This window comes from Tachypleus tridentatus, chromosome 3, assembly GCF_004210375.1.
Source record: "Tachypleus tridentatus isolate NWPU-2018 chromosome 3, ASM421037v1, whole genome shotgun sequence".
NCBI lineage: Eukaryota > Metazoa > Arthropoda > Merostomata > Xiphosura > Limulidae > Tachypleus > Tachypleus tridentatus.
The window spans coordinates 51653704-51674475 of record NC_134827.1 but is presented as its reverse complement, the minus strand read 5'-3'; the positions used below and the strand labels follow the sequence as shown (position 1 = coordinate 51674475).

Genomic DNA, 20772 nt, shown 5'->3' with positions numbered 1-20772 from the left:
ATTACAGTACATCTAAGCTGTTAATGTTCACACAAGTGGGTTACAGGACATTACTAGGCTCTTAATGTTCACATAAGTGGGTTACAGGACATTACTAGGCCCTTAATGTTCACACAAGTGGGTTACAGGACATTACTAGGCTGTTAATGTTCACACAAGTGGGTTACAGGACATTACTAGGCTGTTAATGTTCACACAAGTGGGTTACAGGACATTACTAGGCTCTTAATGTTCACACAAGTGGGTTTACAGGTCATTACTAGGCTCTTAATTTTCACACAAGTGGGTTACAGGACATTACTAGGCTCTTAATGTTCACACAAGTGGGTTACAGTAAATAAATAGCCTGTTAACATTCACGCAAGTAGGTTGCAGAAGAGTACTAGGGTGTTAACCTTTACACATGTGGGTTACCGTACATTACTAGGCTGTTAAAGTTCACACAAGTGAGTTATAGTTTATTACTAGGGTGTTAAAGTTCATACAAATGGATTACAATACATCACTAGGCTGTTAACGTTCACACAAGTTAGGGCTCTTTAAAGTTCACACAAGTGAGTTATAGTTTATTACTAGGGTGTTAAAGTTCATACAAATGGATTACAATACATCACTAGGCTGGTAACGTTCACACAAGTTAGGGTTCTCGATTAAAAGATATTTAACCATTTTGTAATTTTTGTACACTGATGTGTGATAAATTACAGCTTAAGGGAAGTCAACAGTTTAAAAGAATTTAATCATATATTTTGGTACAAAATTTCTTCCAAAGTTTGTTCTGTTTTTATTACGAAATTCAAACCATTTCTATTGTATGTCAAACTCTCATTTCTACTTTATAACATGCTCGGTCCTATTTCGTGTATGAATAGTTTTGAACATTATGACTGACTTCTGTAACGCAGTTTATATTACACTTGCCGAAGAAGAACACGGACTTTTGAGTTTCTCTTACGCGCCTTCATGCTAGCGCCGCCTAATGGCACTTGTCTGTGAGCCCAACGAGAAGGGAGCGACTTTCGAGCCGACATACTGTCCCCTAGGTCAGGTCAGCAGTAGGATTTCAGGATCTCCGTCATGAAATCTGCAGTTTCATCTTTGATGTTAATATTGAACTGATACCAGATAGATCGGGTTGTGCTATATACTGATTCCTGGAGGAAATCTACGGGTAAGTTTGGGTTCGATCACGCAGTTATCTAAAGCCATAACCAATCAATCTATACGAGGTAAAGCGGTCTGCAGTACGATGGTTATACCAGCTCCGGAACACAGTTATCTGGTGAAGTTTGATCTACAGAGCTATTATTTATATAATACTCATAATGAACGTTATCGTGTGACACACTTTACCTTAACAGGTTTCTAGTGGTTATGGTTAAATGAAACAGTTGTTAACTGCCTTGTTTAAATCTTTATAGAGTAGTTATGTCAGGTGGGAACAAAGACATTTTGTTTTTAAAATGTAGCTTCTGAGATATCCTCTATTTCTTCCACAACAAACAAAGTATTTATATGAAGTTAAGTGTAAGATATTGATATTGCGTTAGGCATAATTAATTTGATATTTCTAAGAATAAGTATTTCAGTTTTGTTTAGTAAGGCTAGAAGAGAAAACGTTACATACTTTGATTCATTCTTTATACTTGATAAAGATGTTTTTAATGTGTATTATAACACATCACTATTTTATGTTAAAACTATATGTTTCACCTTCAACACACAATATATATATATATATATATATATCTTTCAGTTCTACTGTAAACCAGGGCTGTAACTTATTCTCCACGTACGGCGTGTGTGTTGTAGACACGGGCTGTAACTTAATGCACCGAGCCCAACAAATAATTTTTTTTACGAGCTTGAATGTTCAAAGATGGTTTCTGTACTGTAACTGTTAAAGTAAGTGCGATATTGTATTTACTTTCTCGTATCAACGAACTACGTAGCTCAAGACAAAACGTAGTGCACAGTTTGTAGCCACTAAAGCGTGAGTTACACCACAAAGAATATATTTTCTCTAGCTTTAGAAAAAGAACACATTTCGCATTGTTGAACGACGCGCATGTGTCCGCTGGACGCCAGACGATCTAGTCCGGTGCCTAACTCTTCAGCTTTCAAGGATCGATACACAGCCTGAACCTAAGTCTCCGCTAGGGGTACACTTCATTATCTGCGATAGCTAAAAATAGAAGGAAATTGTTTACAGGCTTCACGATCAAAGATAGAATTAGAAAGTCCAATATAAGAAAATGATTTTTGTTCCCAACGGAGAAAGTCCACGAAAAGAACCGTTTCTACTTGTACCAATAGCAGAGTGAGGAAACCGAAAAGATAAGAGTGATCATATACTGTTGAAATACCATTTCTTTTATATGTTACTATAACAACCAATTCGAAGATTGAAAAAAAACATCAGTGTAACGGGTTATACACTGAGTAGTGATGAACGACAAAGTCACAGAGTGAACAAAAACCTCAGTGTAAACCTGTTACATTCTACACAGAGTGAATAACAACCAATTCAAAGGTTGAACAAACATCACTCTAACGTGCAGTACACTCAGTAGTGATGAACGACAAAGTCACAGAGTGAACAAACATCAGTGTAAACCTGTTACATACAACACAGAGTGAATAACAACCAATTCAAAGGTTGAACAAACATCAGTCTAACGTGCAGTACCTTCAGTAGTAAGGTACGACAAAGTCACATAGTGAACAAACATCAGTGTAAACCTGTTACATACAACACAGAGGGAATAACAACCAATTTAAAGATTGAACAAACATCAGTCTAACGTGCAGTACATTCAGTAGTGATGAACGACAAAGTCACAGAGTGAACAAACATCAGTGTAAACCTGTTACATACAACACAGAGTGAATAACAACCAATTCAAAGGTTGAACAAACATCAGTCTAACGTGCAGTACCTTCAGTAGTAAGGTACGACAAAGTCACATAGTGAACAAACATCAGTGTAAACCTGTTACATACAACACAGAGTGAATAACAACCAATTCAAAGGTTGAACAAACATCAGTCTAACGTACAGTACATTCAGTAGTAAGGTACGACAAAGTCACATAGTGAACAAACCTCAGTGTAAACCTGTTACATACAACACAGAGGGAATAACAACCAATTTAAAGATTGAACAAACATCAGTCTAACGTGCAGTACATTCAGTAGTAAGGTACGACAAAGTCACAGAGTGAACAAACATCAGTGTAAACCTGTTACATACAACACAGAGTGAATAACAACCAATTCAAAGGTTGAACAAACATCAGTCTAACGTGCAGTACCTTCAGTAGTAAGGTACGACAAAGTCACATAGTGAACAAACATCAGTGTAAACCTGTTACATACAACACAGAGTGAATAACAACCAATTCAAAGGTTGAACAAACATCAGTCTAACGTGCAGTACCTTCAGTAGTCTGGTACGACAAAGTCACAGAGTGAACAAACCTCAGTGTAAACCTGTTACATACAACACAGAGTGAATAACAACCAATTCAAAGGTTGAACAAACATCAGTCTAACGTGCAGTACACCCAGTAGTAAGGTACGACAAAGTCACATAGTGAACAAACATCAGTGTAAACCTGTTACATACAACACAGAGTGAATAACAACAAATTCAAAGGTTGAACAAACATCAGTCTAACGTACAGTACCTTCAGTAGTAAGGTACGACAAAGTCACAGAGTGAACAAACCTCAGCGTAAACCTGTTACATACAACACAGAGTGAATAACAACCAATTCAAAGGTTGAACAAACATCAGTCTAACGTGCAGTACACCCAGTAGTAAGGTACGACAAAGTCACATAGTGAACAAACATCAGTGTAAACCTGTTACATACAACACAGAGTGAATAACAACAAATTCAAAGGTTGAACAAACATCAGTCTAACGTACAGTACACTCAGTAGTAAGGTACGACAAAGTCACATAGTGAAAAACCTCAGTGTAAACCTGTTACATACAACACAGAGTGGATAACAACCACTTCAAAGATTGAATAAACATTAATGAAAACCTGCTACATACCCAACAGAGTGAATAAACATTAGTGTGACTCGTTGTATATTCAACAAAACAACTGACGACAGAAACAGTGAACAAACATTGGTGTAACTCTGTTATATATTCAGCTCAGCAAGTAACAACAAATTCAAGCTGGACAAACATGAGTGTACTGTGTTATATATTCAACTGTGTAATTAACAACGATATAAAAGAGCAAACAAACATAAGTGTGAACCTGTTATATATTCAACATTAGAGTCACAGAGTGAACGAACGTTAATAAAAACCTGCTATATACTCAACACAGTGAATAAACCTCAGTGTAAACTTCTTATTTACTGAGTATAGTGATTAACAAGAAAGTCACAGCATGAAGAAACGTTAGTGTAACCTCTTATAAACTCAACTGGGTGACTAATGACAAAGTTACACAGTGAATGAACACCAATGTCCTGTAGTAAGCACAGAGATGTATGATAAAGTCTCAGACTGTTATAAATTTCGGACCCTTTTTACATTTTGTTAATGAAACTGAGTTTCATATAGTTCAGACCACTGATGAAAGTTTTTCTAATTGTACAAATTCCATTACTGTTCTTCCCCGTCAGTACGAACTGATTTAAAATGAAATGAAAGATCTTAACTTTAGAAACTATGTCAAAGCTCAAAGAATCCAACAACATTATTTCTAATCATTAAACTCCAATAAAGTCATTAGTACCTTGTTCAACATGTACACTTATAAAACAATGATAAAGTATTTTATTCATTGTGGTTTCATCACACAACAATGATAAACTACCTTCATTAACATCGTTCCACTACATAACAATGATAAAGCATTTTGATGAACATGGTTCCATTACACATCAATGGTATAGTGCCTTATTCATCATGGTTTCATTACACAACAATGGTGAACTGTCTTCTTCAACATGGTTTCATTACATAACAATGGTAAAGTGTCTTCTTCAACATGGTTTCATCACACAACAATGATAAACTACCTTCATTAACATCGTTCCACTACATAACAATGATAAAGCATTTTGATGAACATGGTTCCATTACACATCAATGGTATAGTGCCTTATTCATCATGGTTTCATTACACAACAATGGTGAACTGTCTTCTTCAACATGGTTTCATTACATAACAATGGTAAAGTGTCTTCTTCAACATGGTTTCATCACACAACAATGATAAACTACCTTCATTAACATCGTTCCACTACATAACAATGATAAAGCATTTTGATGAACATGGTTCCATTACACATCAATGGTATAGTGCCTTATTCATCATGGTTTCATTACACAACAATGGTGAACTGTCTTCTTCAACATGGTTTCATTACATAACAATGGTAAAGTGTCTTCTTCAACATGGTTTCATCACACAACAATGATAAACTACCTTCATTAACATCGTTCCACTACATAACAATGATAAAGCATTTTCATGAACATGGTTCCATTACACATCAATGGTATAGTGTCTTATTCATCATGGTTTCATTACACAACAATGGTGAACTGTCTTCTTCATCACGGTTTCATTACACAACAATGGTAAAGTGTCTTCTTCAACATGGTTCCATTACAAACTGTGATAAAGTATTTTTTCATTATGGTTCCATCACACGACAATGATAAAGTGTTTTCTTCAAATGGTTTCATTACACAATAATGTAAAAGTGTCTTCTTCAACATTGTTTGTTTACACAGCAATGATAAAATGTCTTCTTTAACATGGTTCCATTACACAAGAATGATATAGTGTTTTTTCAACATGGTTTCATTACACAACTGATAAATTATTTTGTTCGTGTTTCCTTTACACAGCAATGATAAAGTGTCTTCTTCAACACGGTTTCTTTACACAACAGTGATGTAGTGTTTTCTTCAACATTGTTTCATCACACAACAACGATAAAGTATTTTATTTGCTGTTGTCCAATTACATGAGAAAGGTAAAGTGTCTTCTTCAACACGGTTTCTTTACACAACAATGATATACTGTTTTTTCGACATTGTTTCATTACACAATAACGATATAGTATTTTCTTCGTTATTGTCCAATCACACGACAATGATAAAGTGTACAGAACATTGATATAGTGTCTTCTTCACCATGGTTTGATTATACAATAGTGATAAAGTGTCTTCTTCAACATGGTTTCTTTACACAACAATGGTAAAGTTTCTTCAACATGGTTTGATTACAGAACAATGATAAACTGTCTTCTTTAACATTGTTCCATTGCATAACAATGATAAAGTATTTTGTTTTACGTTGTTCCATTACACAACAACAATGTAATACCTTTTTCAACGTGTTTTCATTACATAACAATGATAAAGCATTTCCTTCAATATGGTTTCATTACACAACAATGGTAAAGAATCTTCTTCAACATGATTCCACTACAGAACAATGATAAAGTATCTTAACATTGTTCAATTACGTAATAATATTGTCTTCTTCAACGTGGTTCTATTACACAATAATGATATAGTGTCTTTTTCAACGTGGTTCCAATATACAACAATGGTAACGAGGTTCCATTACACAAATATGATATAGTCTTCTTTAGCACGGTTCCTTTACATAACAGTTTGAAAGTATTTTCTTAATTGTGGTTCCATTACATAAGAATGGTAAAATGTTTTCTTTATCATGGTTCATTACTCAACAATGATGAAGTATTTTGTTCAATATGGTTTCATTACACAACCATGATAAGCTATCGTTTTTAACATTATTCCATTATATAAAAATGGTAGTGTCTTCTTCAACGTGGTTCGATTACCCAACAATAATATTGTGTTTCTTTCAACCTGGTATCGCTAGAGAACAAGAACGATGGTAAAGTTTTCTCGAACATTGTTCTAATACACAACAATCGTATTGTGTTTTGTTGAATCTGGTTTCGTTATAGAACAATAAGAATGGCAAAGTGTCTTCTTGAACATAGTTTCATTTTGCAACAATGTTAAAGTCTTTTCTTCAATATGGTTTCATTTATAGCAACGGTAAAGTGTGTTGTTAAATATGATTATAAGCTTTGTAACATTGTTCCATTACATAAGAATGATAAAGTGTTTTCTTCAACGTTGTTCCATCACACAACAATGATATAGTGTTTTTCAACATGGTTCCTTTATGTTACAATGATATTTTTTCTTGGTTCGATTACACGACAATGAAATAGTATCTTCTTCATTGTGGTTCGTTTATACAACACTGTTATAGTGTCTTCCTCAACATGGTTTCCTTATACAACAATGATGAACTAACTCAAATTGTTTCATTACATAAGAATGATATAGTGTCTTCTCAACGTGGTTCTATTACATAATAGTGATAAAGTATTTTACTCAACATGGTTGCATTACAAAACAACGATATAGTATATTCTTCAACATGGTTTTATTATACAACAATGATAAACTATCTTTTTTAACATTGTTCCATTACATAACTATGATAAAGTATTATTTTAAACGTTGTTACATTACACAACAATGATATAGTGTCTTCTTTACCATGATTACATTATATAATATTGATAAAGTATTTTCTTCATCATATTTCCATTAAATAACAATGAAAAATTATGTTCTTGAACATGGTTCCATTACATAACAATGACAAAGTATTTTTTTCAACGTGTTTCCATTTTACAACAATCATAAAGTGTCTTCTTTAACGTGGTTTCATTACAGAATAATAGTAAACTGTCTTCTTTAACATTGTATCATTATACAACTATGTTAAAGTGTCTTTTTCGACATGGTTTCATTATACAACAATGATAAACTGTCTTCTTTAACATTGTTCCATTACATAACAATGATAAAGTATTTTCTTCAACGTAGTTCCATTACACAACAATCATATATTGTGTTCTTCAACATGGTTTCATTACACAACTGTGATATAGTTTATTCTTCAACATGATTTGATAACGCAACAATGCTAAAGTGTCTTCTTCAACATGGTTTCATTACATAACTTTGATAAACTATCAACTTTAACATTATTGCAATTTATCAAAATTATATATTGTCTTCTTCATCGTAGTTCCATTACACAACAATGGTCAACTGTTTTCTTCAACGTGGTTCCTTTACAAAACAATGGTATATTGTGTTTTTCAACATGGTTCCATTACACAACAGTGATATAATGTCTTCTTCAACATGGTTTCAATATGCAAGAGTAAATTGTGCTCTTCAACATGCTTCTATTAAATAACAATGAAGACTTATTTTATTGAACATGGTTCCATTACATAACAATTATAAAGTATTTTCATTATAGAAATGATATATATTGTCTTATTCAACATGGATCTATTACACAACAATGATAAACACTCTTTTTACATTGTTTCATTTCATAACAATGATATAGTGTCTTCCACAACGTGGTTCTATTACTCAACAGTTTTACTTTCTTCCACATTGTTTTATTACATAACAGTGGTAAAGTATTTTCTTCATTTTGGATTCTATTACACAACAATGTTAAAATGTGTTCTACAGTATGGTTTCATTACAAAGCAATAGTAATATGTATTCTTCAACATGGTTTCATTCGAGAACAATGATAAACTGTTTTCTTTAACATTGTTCCATTACATAACAGTGGTAAAGTATTTTATTGAACGTAGATCCATTGCATAACAGTGTTAAAGTATTTCCTTCATTGTGGTTCCATTACGTAACAATGATATGGTATTTTCTTCATCGTGGTTCCGTTACGTAACGATTATAAAGTATTTTTCATCGTGGTTTCATAACACAACAATGATATAGTACCTTTTTCAACATGGTTTCATTATACAACAGTGATTAGTGTTTTCTTCAACACTAATGGTAAAGTGTGATCGGCAACATGGTTTCATTTAAGAACTGTATTAAAGTGTTGTTCATTACACAAAATTGATAAAATACCTTCATTAACATTATTCCTTTACATAACAATGATAAAGTATTTTCTTCCACGTGGTTCCATTACACAACAATGATACGGTGTGTTCTTGAACATGACTCCATTAAACAACTACGATATAGTGTCTTCTTCACCATAGATTTGATTTCACAACAATGATAAAGTGTATTTTTCAACGTGGTTTCATTATCTAACAAGAGTATAATGTCTTCATCAACGTATTTCCATTACACAACAATGATAAAGTGTTTTTTTTTAACATGGTATCGTTACACATCAATGTTAAAGTGTGTTCTTCAACATGGTTTTGTGATACAACAGTGATAAACCATCTTCTTTAACATTGTTCCATACGTTACAATGATAAAGTATTGTCTTCAACATAGTTCCATCACACAACAATCATATATTGTGTTATTCAACATGGTTTCACTACACAACTATAACGTAGTTCCATTAAACAACAATGGTAAACTGTTTTCTTCAACGCGGTTCCTTTACAGAACAATGGTATATTGTGTTCTTCAACATGGTTCCATCACACAACAGTGGTATATTGTGTTCTTCAACATGGTTTCACTACACAACTATGATATAGTGTCTTCTTCACCATGGTTTGATTACACAATAATAGTAAAGTGTCTTCTTCAACATGGTTTCATTACATAACAATGGTAAAGTGTCTTCTTCAACATGGTTTCATTATATAACAATGGTAAAGTGTCTTCTTCAACATGGTTTCATTACATAACAATGGTAAAGTGTCTTCTTGAACATGGTTCCATTACACAACAGTGGTATATTGTGTTCTTCCCCATGTTTTGATTACACAACAATAGTAAATTGTCTTCTTCAACATGGTTTCATTACACAACAGTGGTATATTGTGTTCTTCACCATGTTTTGATTACACAATAATAGTAAAGTGTCTTCTTCAACATGATTTCATTACATAACTATGATACAGTGTCTTCTTCGACATGGTTTCATTACATAACAATGGTAAAGTATCTTTTTCAACATGGTTTCATTACATAACAATGGTAAAGTGTCTTCTTCAACATGGTTTCATTACATAGCAATTGTAAAGTATCTTTTTCAACATGGTTTCATTACATAACGTTGATAAACTATCTTCTCTAACATTATTGCAATTCATCAAAATTATATAGTCTTCTTCAACGTGGTTCCATTAAACAGCAATGATATATTGTGTTCTTCAACATGGTTCCTTTATGTTACAATGATATTTTTTCTTGGTTCGATTACACAACAATGAAATAATATTTTCTTCATTATGGTTCGTTTACACAACAATGATATAGTGTCTTCTTCAACATGGTTTCATTATGGAACAATGATGAACTAACTTAATATTGTTCAATTACATAAGAATGATATAGTGTCTTCTCAACGTGGTTCCATTACATAACAATGACAAAGTATTTTATTCAACATGGTTCCATTACACAACAATGTTATAGTGTCTTCTTCAACATGGTTCCCTTACACAAGAATGATATAATTATATATTTAAAAACGGCTGGTATGGATAGAGAAAACACTAGTAGATGAGCGAAAAACGTTGTTAGCTTCTCTATTAGTGCTTTCTCTACCCATACCTGCCGTTTGTAAATATATAATTTTCTCTACAGGTGGGTTTTCTCGTCATCACGGACATGAACGATATAGTTTTCTTCACCATGGATTTTTTAAATTAAGAATGATAAAGTATTTTCTTGAACATGGTTTTGTTACACAACAATAATAAGCTATATTTTTAACACTGTTTTATTACATAACAATTATATAGTGTCTTCTTCAACGTCATTCCATTACCCAATAATGATGTTGTAAATTTTCCAACATTTTTTCATTACATACGGTGATAAAGTATTTTTTCCATTCTGATTCCATTACACAATAATGATAAACTATGGTCTTTATCATTGTTCCATTATATACAAATGATATAGTCTTCTTTAACATTGTTCCATTACATAAAAAATATATTGTGTTTTCTTCAACATGGTTTCATTACTTAACAATATTAAAGTATTTTCTTTGACGTGGTTTCGGCCCGGCATGGCCTAGCGCGTAAGGCGTGCGACTCGTAATCCGAGGGTCGCGGGTTCGCATCCCCGTCGCGCCAAACATGCTCGCCCTATCAGCCGTGGGGGCGTTATAATGTTACGGTCAATCCCACTATTCGTTGGTAAAAGAGTAGCCCAAGAGTTGGCGGTGGGTGGTGATGACTAGCTGCCTTCCCTCTAGTCTTACACTGCTAAATTAGGGACGGCTAGCACAGATAGCCCTCGAGTAGCTTTGTGCGAAATTCCCAAACAAACAAACAAACAGACGTGGTTTCATTAAACAACAATGTTGAAATTTCTTCTTCACCATGGTTTCTTTATATTGCAATTATAAACTATCGCCCTTAATATTGTCCCATTACGTAAAAATGATATAGTGTGTTTTCAACGTGATTCCATTACATACATTGATATAGTTTTTTTCTTCCGCCTGGTTTCACTACACAATAATGATAAACTATCTTCTTTAACATTGTTCCATTAATGATCTAGTATGTGTTTCAGCATGGTTCCATTACATAACAGTGATTAAAATAGTTTCATTACACAACACTGGTAAAGAATCTTCTGCATCGTGGTTTGATTATACAACAACGAAAAACTATCTTCTTTAACACTGTTCCATTACATAACAAGGATAAAGTATTTTCTTGAACGTGGTTCCATTACGCTAAAACGACATAGTAGTGTCTTCTTCACCATGGATCTATTACATAACAATTTTTTCAACGTGGTTCCATTACACAAGAATGAAATGGTATTTTCATCATTGCGGTTCCTTTACACAACAGTGATGTAGAGTCTTTTTGTAACATGGTTTCATTACACAACAATGATGAACTATCTTCCCTAACATTGCTTCATTACATAACAATGATAAAGTATCCTCTTCAACGTGGCTCCATTAAACAACAATGATAGAGTACCTACATTAGTATGATTTCATTAGATAAAATTATTAAGTTTTGCTTCAACATGGTTCCATTATATAATAGTGATATAGTATTTTATTCAGTACATATCAGTTGTTGATTATGTAGATGTAACACATTATATATCAGTTGCTGATAATGTAGATGTAACACACTACATATCAGTTGTTTGTAGTGTTCTTGTAGCCCAGTATGTATTAGTTGTTCATATAACACAGTGCATATGAGTTGTTCATGTAACACCTTATATGTTGTATATTTGTGACTCTAGGACAATCTCTCTTACAAGAATTGCTATGTTAATTTGGATGTAAACTAGATGTCTGTAACCATTTCTTTAGTCTTGTTGATTGAGACATATTTGGTCACATCCTCTTTATTTTCTTAGATGCGTGGAAGTAATGAATGAAAACATTAAAAATAACAACAGTGTACAGAGAAGCGAACGAATACCAAGCCTTCGACTGGCAAATGGTCGCATTAGCTGTGAGACAACTTCAGAAGAAGAGATCAGGTCACCTTGCAGTGTGCAAGAGACAGAATCTGTAAAAATAAATGTGGAGAACACAGATTCTCTGGTTACGGTAGCAGGAGATGATGATGGTCCCCCTCTTATTTGTGATTATATTACACCCAAGATGAATTTAAAAGATGGGTGGCCAGGCAGTAGTGTTGTGGGAGAGAGTAGAAACAGGGAGACGGTTACTGAGAAGGACGACGTTAGCCTGTATGGAACTCCCGTAGACGACATGGGGCCGACACTGATTGAGGCTAAAGCATCGTTTATGCGGAACCAGCTAGAGGCGCTCTTTCATCCGTCCGATAACAAGCTTGCCATGAAACTCTTTGGAAATAAGAAGGCTCTGATGAAAGAACGCATCAGGCAGAGAGATGCTGGACATTGGATCATCCACCCATGTTCGAAGTTTAGGTAGGTCACTTCTGACTTCATGGTATCAAACTTTCATTGAATCTTATTCCTCCGACACTGACAGTTCAGTTAGTTCACAGATCCTACTGATCTTATACTTCTGATACTGACAGTTCCTATTGACCTTATGCTTTTAACACTGACAACTCCTACTGACCTTATACCTCTAACACTAACAGTTCCTACTGACATTATACTTTTAATACTGACAACTCCTACTAACCTTATACCTCTAACAGTAACAATTCATACTGACATTATACTTTTAACACTGACAACTCCTACTGACCTTATACCTCTAAAACTAACAGTTCCTACTGACATTATACTTTTAACACTGACAACTCCTACTAACCTTATACCTCTAACACTAACAATTCATACTGACATTATACTACTAACACTGACAACTCCTACTGACCTTATACCTCTAACACTGACAGTTCCTACTGACATTATTCTTCCAACACTAACATTTCAGTTAGTTCATAGCTCCAATTGATATTATACTTCCAACAATGACAGTTTATTTATACCACAGCTACTACTGACATTATATTTCTAATTCTGACATTTAAGATAGTTCACAACATCTACTGATTTTATACTTTTAATACTGACAGTTCAGTCGGTTCACAACATCCACTGATTTTATACTTTTGATACTGACAGTTCAGTTGCTTCACAGCTCTTATGGATTTTATGCTTCTAATAATGACTTCAGTTGGTTCACAACTCCTACTGATTTTATACTTTTAATTCAGAGACTTCAGTTGGTTCACAACTCCTACTGATTTTATGCTTCCAGTTCTGACAGTTCATTTGGTTCATAACTCTTACTGACTTTGTGCATCTGATAATGACAGTTCAGTTGGGTCACAGCTATTACTGATTTTATACTTCAAATAATGACAGTTGAACTAGTTCACATCTCCTACTGAATTTATGCTTCTAATTCTGACAGTTCAGTTGTTTCAGAGTCCCAACTGATTTTATGCTTCTAATAACGATAGTTTAGTTGGTGGACAACTCTTATTGATTTTATGCTACTGACTGTGACAGTTTAGTTGGTTCACAACTCCGACTGATTTTGTACTTCTAATAATGAGAGTTCAGTTGGTTCAAAACTCCTCCTGATTTATGCTTTTAATAATGACAGTTCAGTTGTTTCACAACTCCAACTGATTTTATGATTCTAATTTTGACAGGCCAGTTGGTTCCCAGCTCCTACTGATCTTATAGTTTTAATAATGACAGTTCAGTTGGTTCACAGTTTCTACTGATTTTATCCTTCTAATAATGATAGTTCAGTTGGTTCACAGGTCCTAATGATCTTATACCTCTGAAATAACAGAAATATATACTGCTATTTTTATGCTGTGGTTAACCAGTATGCCAAAATCTTATAAATATTGAAGAGAGAATGTATAACTAACTGTTCTAACTACTTTATCATGATGGTCACGAGTCAAAGGTGAACTCATGTTGTTTGTTGACTTCTGTACAAAATTCCATTGAATTACTATTTAATGAATTTATGTCAATATGTTTGGTATCAAATTGTGGAATATAATTCAAAATTTTAGCATTATTGATTTTTAGTGTCTTAATTTAGAAGTAAATATAAAAATATCACATCTAAATATATATTTTTTGAGTAACATGGTAGTTTGAAAGCAGATCTGGTTCAGACTAGATGTTTGTGATGTTAAAATACTAAGTCTGTAGTTTTTCATAAATTAGGAAATTACATTACCAATATTGAAAAGCTATGAATACAAAATAATTACCTAATTTTTTTATTTATCTGAGTTATATACTGAATCAAGCACATTGGCCTTGATTACCTCTTTCCATTTTTAGAAAAGGTCCTTTATATACACTTACTTCAGTATGTGACATGTGAATAGCCAATGGACAGTTCAGAATATTCCCCTTGTAGTTTTCTTACCATTTTAATCTTTTAAAGGCTACCATGTTATTTCAAACAAAGATTCCAAGAAGGTAGGTTGTGTCTTTAGTCTGTTCAAAGTTTCAGTTTTGTTTTTTAAACCTAAATAACCGTTAGTTACTAAGATTAATAAATTATAGTGGTATTATATGGTATCAGTTATTTATAATGTTTTTGGTTATTCAAGCGTGTATATATATATAAAATTCAAAAACATTTTTGTTGGATATACTTCATGTTGAAATTTTTTAAATATTTATATATTTCTAGGGTTTAGTCTCTAAACACTACATTCATAGGATACTAGAAACCAGTGATTATTTTAACTCTATCATTAAATGGTGTATCAAACACAACAGTACAACCCTGTTATTTTTCTAAAACAATTACTAATCCGTGTACCAAAAACTACACATATAAGACATTCTATCACCATCCAAAGTTCATGAACAAAATAGATATAAAACAGTAGAAACCTATGTTTATCCTAACCCTATAATTAACCAGCGTTCATAAACACTATGGATATAGGACAATAGAAAACTGTGATTATTCTAATTCTACCATTAAGCAGTGTATGTAAAAATTGTAAACATAAGGCAGTAGAAGCCTGTAATTGAGCTATGTCATTAACCAGACAGTGTCTGTAAACACTGTAGACATAAGACAGTAGAAACCTGTGAATATTCTAACCCATTACTAATCTGGGTCTGTAAACACTGTAGACATAAGACAGTAGAAACCTGTGATTATTCTAACCCCATTATTAACCTGGGTCTGTAAATACCGTAGACATAACACAGTAAAAACCTGTGATTATTTTAACCCTATTATTAACCTGGATCTGTAAACACTGTAGACATAAGACAGTAGAAACCTGTGATTATTCTAACCCCATTATTAACCTGGGTCTATAAACACTGTAGACATAAGACAGTAGAAACCTGTGATTATTTCAACCCCATTATTAACCTGGGTCTGTGAACACTGTAGACATAAGACAGTAGAAACCTGTGATTATTCTAACCCCATTATTAACCTGGGTCTATAAACACTGTAGACATGAGACAGTAGAAAACTATGATTGTTCTAACCCCATTATTCACCTGAGTCTGTAAACACTGTAGAAACCTGTCATTGAGCTATGCCATTAACCAGACAGTGTTCATAAACATTTTAGACATAAGACAGAAGAAACCAGTGGTATTTCTATGTGATTACCCAGTGTTGGAAACACTGTAGACATAAGACAGTAGAAACCTGTGATTATTCTAACCCCATTATTAACCTGGGTATGTAAACACTGTAGACATAAGACAGTAGAAACCTGTGATTATTCTAACCCCATTATTAACGTGGGTCTGTAAACACTTTAGACATAAGACAGTAGAAACCTCTGATTATTCTTACCCCATTATTAACCAGGGTCTATAAACACTGTAGACATAAGACAGTAGAAACCTGTGATTATTCTAACCCATTACTAATCTGGGTCTGTAAACACTGTAGACATAAGACAGTAGAAACCTGTGATTATTTTAACCCTATTATTAACCTGGATCTGTAAACACTGTAGACATAAGACAGTAGAAACCTGTGATTATTCTAACCCCATTATTAACCTGGATCTGTAAACACTGTAGACATAAGACAGTATAAACCTGTGATTATTCTAACCCCATTATTAACCTGGGTCTATAAACACTGTAGACATGAGACAGTAGAAAACTATGATTGTTCTAACCCCATTATTAACCTGAGTCTGTAAACACTGTAGAAACCTGTCATTGAGCTATGCCATTAACCAGACAGTGTTCATAAACATTTTAGACATAAGACAGAAGAAACCAGTGGTAGTTCTATGTGATTACCCAGTGTTGCAAACACTGTAGACATAAGACAGTAGAGACCTGTGATTATTCTAACCCCATTATTAACCAGGGTATGTAAACACTGTAGACATAAGACAGTAGAAACCTGTGATTATTCTAACCCCATTATTAACCTGGGTCTGTAAATACCGTAGACACAAAACAGTAAAAACCTGTGATTATTTTAACCCTATTATTAACCTGGGTCTGTAAATACCATAGACATAAAACAGTAAAAACCTGTGATTATTTTAACCCTATTATTAACCTGGATCTGTAAACACTGTAGACACAAGACAGTAGAAACCTGTGATTATTCTAACTCTAACATTAACAAGTGTTCATAAACACCGTAGAGATAAGACAGTAGAAACCTATGATTGTTATCACTCTAACATTAACCAGTGTTTATAAAAATTGTGGATATAAGACAGTAGAAACCTGTAATTGTTCTAACTCTCTTTTTATCCTGTGTCTCTAAATCCTGCTGACATAGGACAGTCAAAACCTTTTAATATTGTAACCCTATCATTAATCACTGTTCAAAACACTGTAGACGTAAGACAGTAGAAACCTTTGATTGTTCTATGTCATTAATTAGTGTTCGTAAACACTATAGACATCAGAAAGTAGAAACCTGTGATTATTCTAAGCATATCATAAACCAGTGTCTGTAAACACTGTAGACGTAAGACAGTAGAAACCTGTGTTTGTTCTAACCCTATTATTAACTACTGTGTGTAAACACTTTAAACACAACAGTAGAAATCTATGATTGTTCTATATTATTGACCAGTGTTCGTAAATACTGCAGAAACCAGTTATTGTTTTAAACCTGTCATTAACCTGTGTCTGTAAACACTGTAGACATAAGACAGTAGAATAATATGATTGTTCTAACTCTTATCATTATCCGGTGCCTCGCTTGGCATGGCCAGGTGCGTTAAGGCATGCAACTTGTAATCTGAGGATCGCGGGACCACATCCACGTCGCGCCAAACATGCTCGCCTTTTCAGCCGTGGGGACGTTATAATGTATGATCAATCTCACTATTTTTTGGTAAATGAGTAGCCCAAGAGTTGCCAGTGGGTGGTGATGACTAGCTGCCTTTACTCTAGTCTTACACTGTTAAGTTAGGGAAGGCTAGCTCAGATAGCCCTCGAGTAGCTATGCGCGAAATTAAAAAAACCAAAACAAATCCAGTGTCTGTAAACACTATAGACATAAGACAGTAGAAACCTGTGATTGTTCTATGTCATTGACCAGTAAACACTGTAGGCATAAGACGTTAGAAAACTGTGGCTGTTCAAACTCTATCGTTATCCAGTGCATGTAAACACTGTAGGCATAAGACAGTAGAAACCTGTGATTGTTTTAATCCTGTCATTGGTCAGTGTCAGTAAATACTACAGAGATAGGAGAGTAGAAACCGGTGATTGTTCTAACTATGTCATTAACCAGCATCAGTGCATACTATAGATATTGGACAACAAAAACCTGTTATTATGATTCTATCATCAACAAATGTCCGACCACAAAATTAACATAAGACAGCAGAAACCTGTAATTATTCTAACTATGTTATTAACTAATGTCCATAAACAGTAGAGACATAGGACAGTATAGGATAGATATACAACTAAGTCTTTGAGGTTTACTTTTTGTGTTCTACTGCGAATCATGTTATTGCTGAGCCTAATATATCTCAGGAAATAAATTAACTTTCTTCCTTCTTGTTGAAAGTTTGAAATGACTAAAAGATGACCAATGCTGGATTTTTTATAGATCATATAATCATTTTATTATTCTACTCTTCGTGAGTTTTGGAATTTTATTTTTGCAATCATTTAAAGTATTGCATGTACGTTAGTTCTGTTGAAGAATGATAATTTCTTCATGAAAAATTAGGAAATATGCTCACTGTTAAAAAAGATTTAACATATGTCACACTATGCACAGAAATTCACAATATCAGGCATGAAAAATATAGTCACATTTGAAGCTGTTCTCCTTACAAACTAAATATCTGATCGGACAGGTTTGTAAATGCACATATTTAATACACGAGGTTATGAAATATTGAATATATCATTACATCTATTTCTGCATAACTTCGATTTCAGTTCTTCAGTTTGACTCAAAGACTTGCTGTCTGTTTCAAGTTTCCAACCTAATAGCGACACAATACAAACAACCAGGTTAGAGTCGTGGTCCTGACATAATTCTTAACATAGTGCTACTGATCAGAGGGACAGTGGCTGGTCAGCAACAGCACATGCTACTTCCAGGCGTGATTTTAACTGAACAAGGAGATTAAACATTTGGAATGTTCCCACAGTTGAGAACATGAAGCAGGTTTAGAAGCACATGATTATTTGAGTCTTGGACTTTCCAATAATGACACTAACCAGTAAGCCATACTTGTGGTATGAATCAGCTGATTGGTGTTTTATTAAAGATGTATATTATCTAGTTCTGTTTCTTATGATAGATTCTACTGGGACCTGTGTATGCTGTTCTTCCTAGTTGCCAATCTGATTGTTCTTCCTGTAGCTATCTCTTTCTTCAATGATGACCTGTCTGCCCGATGGATTGCCTTCAACTGTCTCTCTGATACAATCTTCCTTCTAGACATCATAGTCAACTTTAGAACGGGCAGGTTTCTTTTTATATAAAACTGATTTGTTAAACCAGTAATTGTTTTAAACCTGTCATTAACCTGTGTCTGTAAACACTGTTGTCTCTCTGATACAATCTTCCTTCTAGACATCATAGTCAACTTTAGAACGGGCAGGTTTCTTTTTATATAAAACTGTTTTGTTAAATATTCTGTGTTTATATTCCAGTGACTGTGTGCTAAGATTTTGTTCTGATAAAAACCACATGAATAGAAAATAATTTTCTCTACCATTTTGTTTGGGTTCAATTTTCATTACTAACCGTAAAATGAGTAAATGTATAATATGCATTGTTTTACATGCTAGGCAATCACGTAACACCTGCTGTTTGTTGTTAAACTGCAGCTAAAGATGCTCTACTGCTATTGAATTTAAACATGCATATAACAAAAATTGGTGATTGGCCTTAGCTCTGTGATATCACCCTTCTGTAACTATGGCCATTGTGGATGTTCTTCTAGGATCCCTCTGATGGTTGTATGTGTCATAGCAACCTTGGGCATCATATTCATTGTGGACTTTTCTCCACGTCATACAATTTGAATGCAAAGAAAACCTTTTTGTGACTGTGTTTAGTTTACATCCATACTGTTATGTCATCATCCACTTGTGTGTCAGAGGTACTTTGAACAGATAATGATAACAGCACACACATCCTCTAAGATTTATATCTGATACCAAGGGCTGGGTATAAAGTATAAACTGTTGCTCTACCAGGAACATTTAGACTCACACAGTTATTTTACTTACTTTTTTTGTACTAATTCAAGTAGCTAATTCAATAACTATTCTTTCCTTATAGTAGCAGTAATTAGGAACCATATGATCATTGACATCAATGGACAGACATTTCAAAACAAATGACATATCAGTAATCTGAGAAAGTTAACTTAGTAACTTGGATATGCCTTGAGCTCTTCCAGCCAGATAAAAGAACCTATAAAGTAGCTTGCAAATATCATATGCGCCACTGAAGAGTCATACCTGGCCTGTGGTACAGGTCTTCAGATTTGTGAGGCAAAAGATACAAGGGCTATAGGGTATGACCGTCTCTCTTTAACCTTTCTATAATAAAGAGGTTAAAAGGTATATTCATATGTGCAGAAGCAGCTATTGGTCATATTCATGTAGATATATTATATATTCTGTAAACAAGGTACCATGGGTGCTACTCGAAGGAAAAATTGACAACATCAAGGAAAACAGTGGTGTAGAATTCTAAACTCTGCATTAGATACAGCTGGTCCTTTGTAGAGTAACGTGTCTGATTGTTTGGTTGAATAGGAAATATAAACTGTTAGTTAGATGCT

General features: G+C 33.8%; 1 pseudogene across 1 annotated transcript in view; it reads left to right on the top strand.

The window, feature by feature from the left end:
* The first annotated feature begins 1008 nt into the window (after positions 1-1008).
* LOC143246822 (potassium/sodium hyperpolarization-activated cyclic nucleotide-gated channel 2-like) overlaps positions 1009-20772 on the top strand; it is a 61654-nt pseudogene continuing 41890 nt past the window's right edge. Inside the window, exons 1-3 of the transcript XR_013026177.1 lie at positions 1009-1171; positions 12419-12961; positions 19276-19439. The product of XR_013026177.1 is annotated as a potassium/sodium hyperpolarization-activated cyclic nucleotide-gated channel 2-like (transcript). The remainder of the gene's footprint in view (positions 1172-12418; positions 12962-19275; positions 19440-20772) is intronic.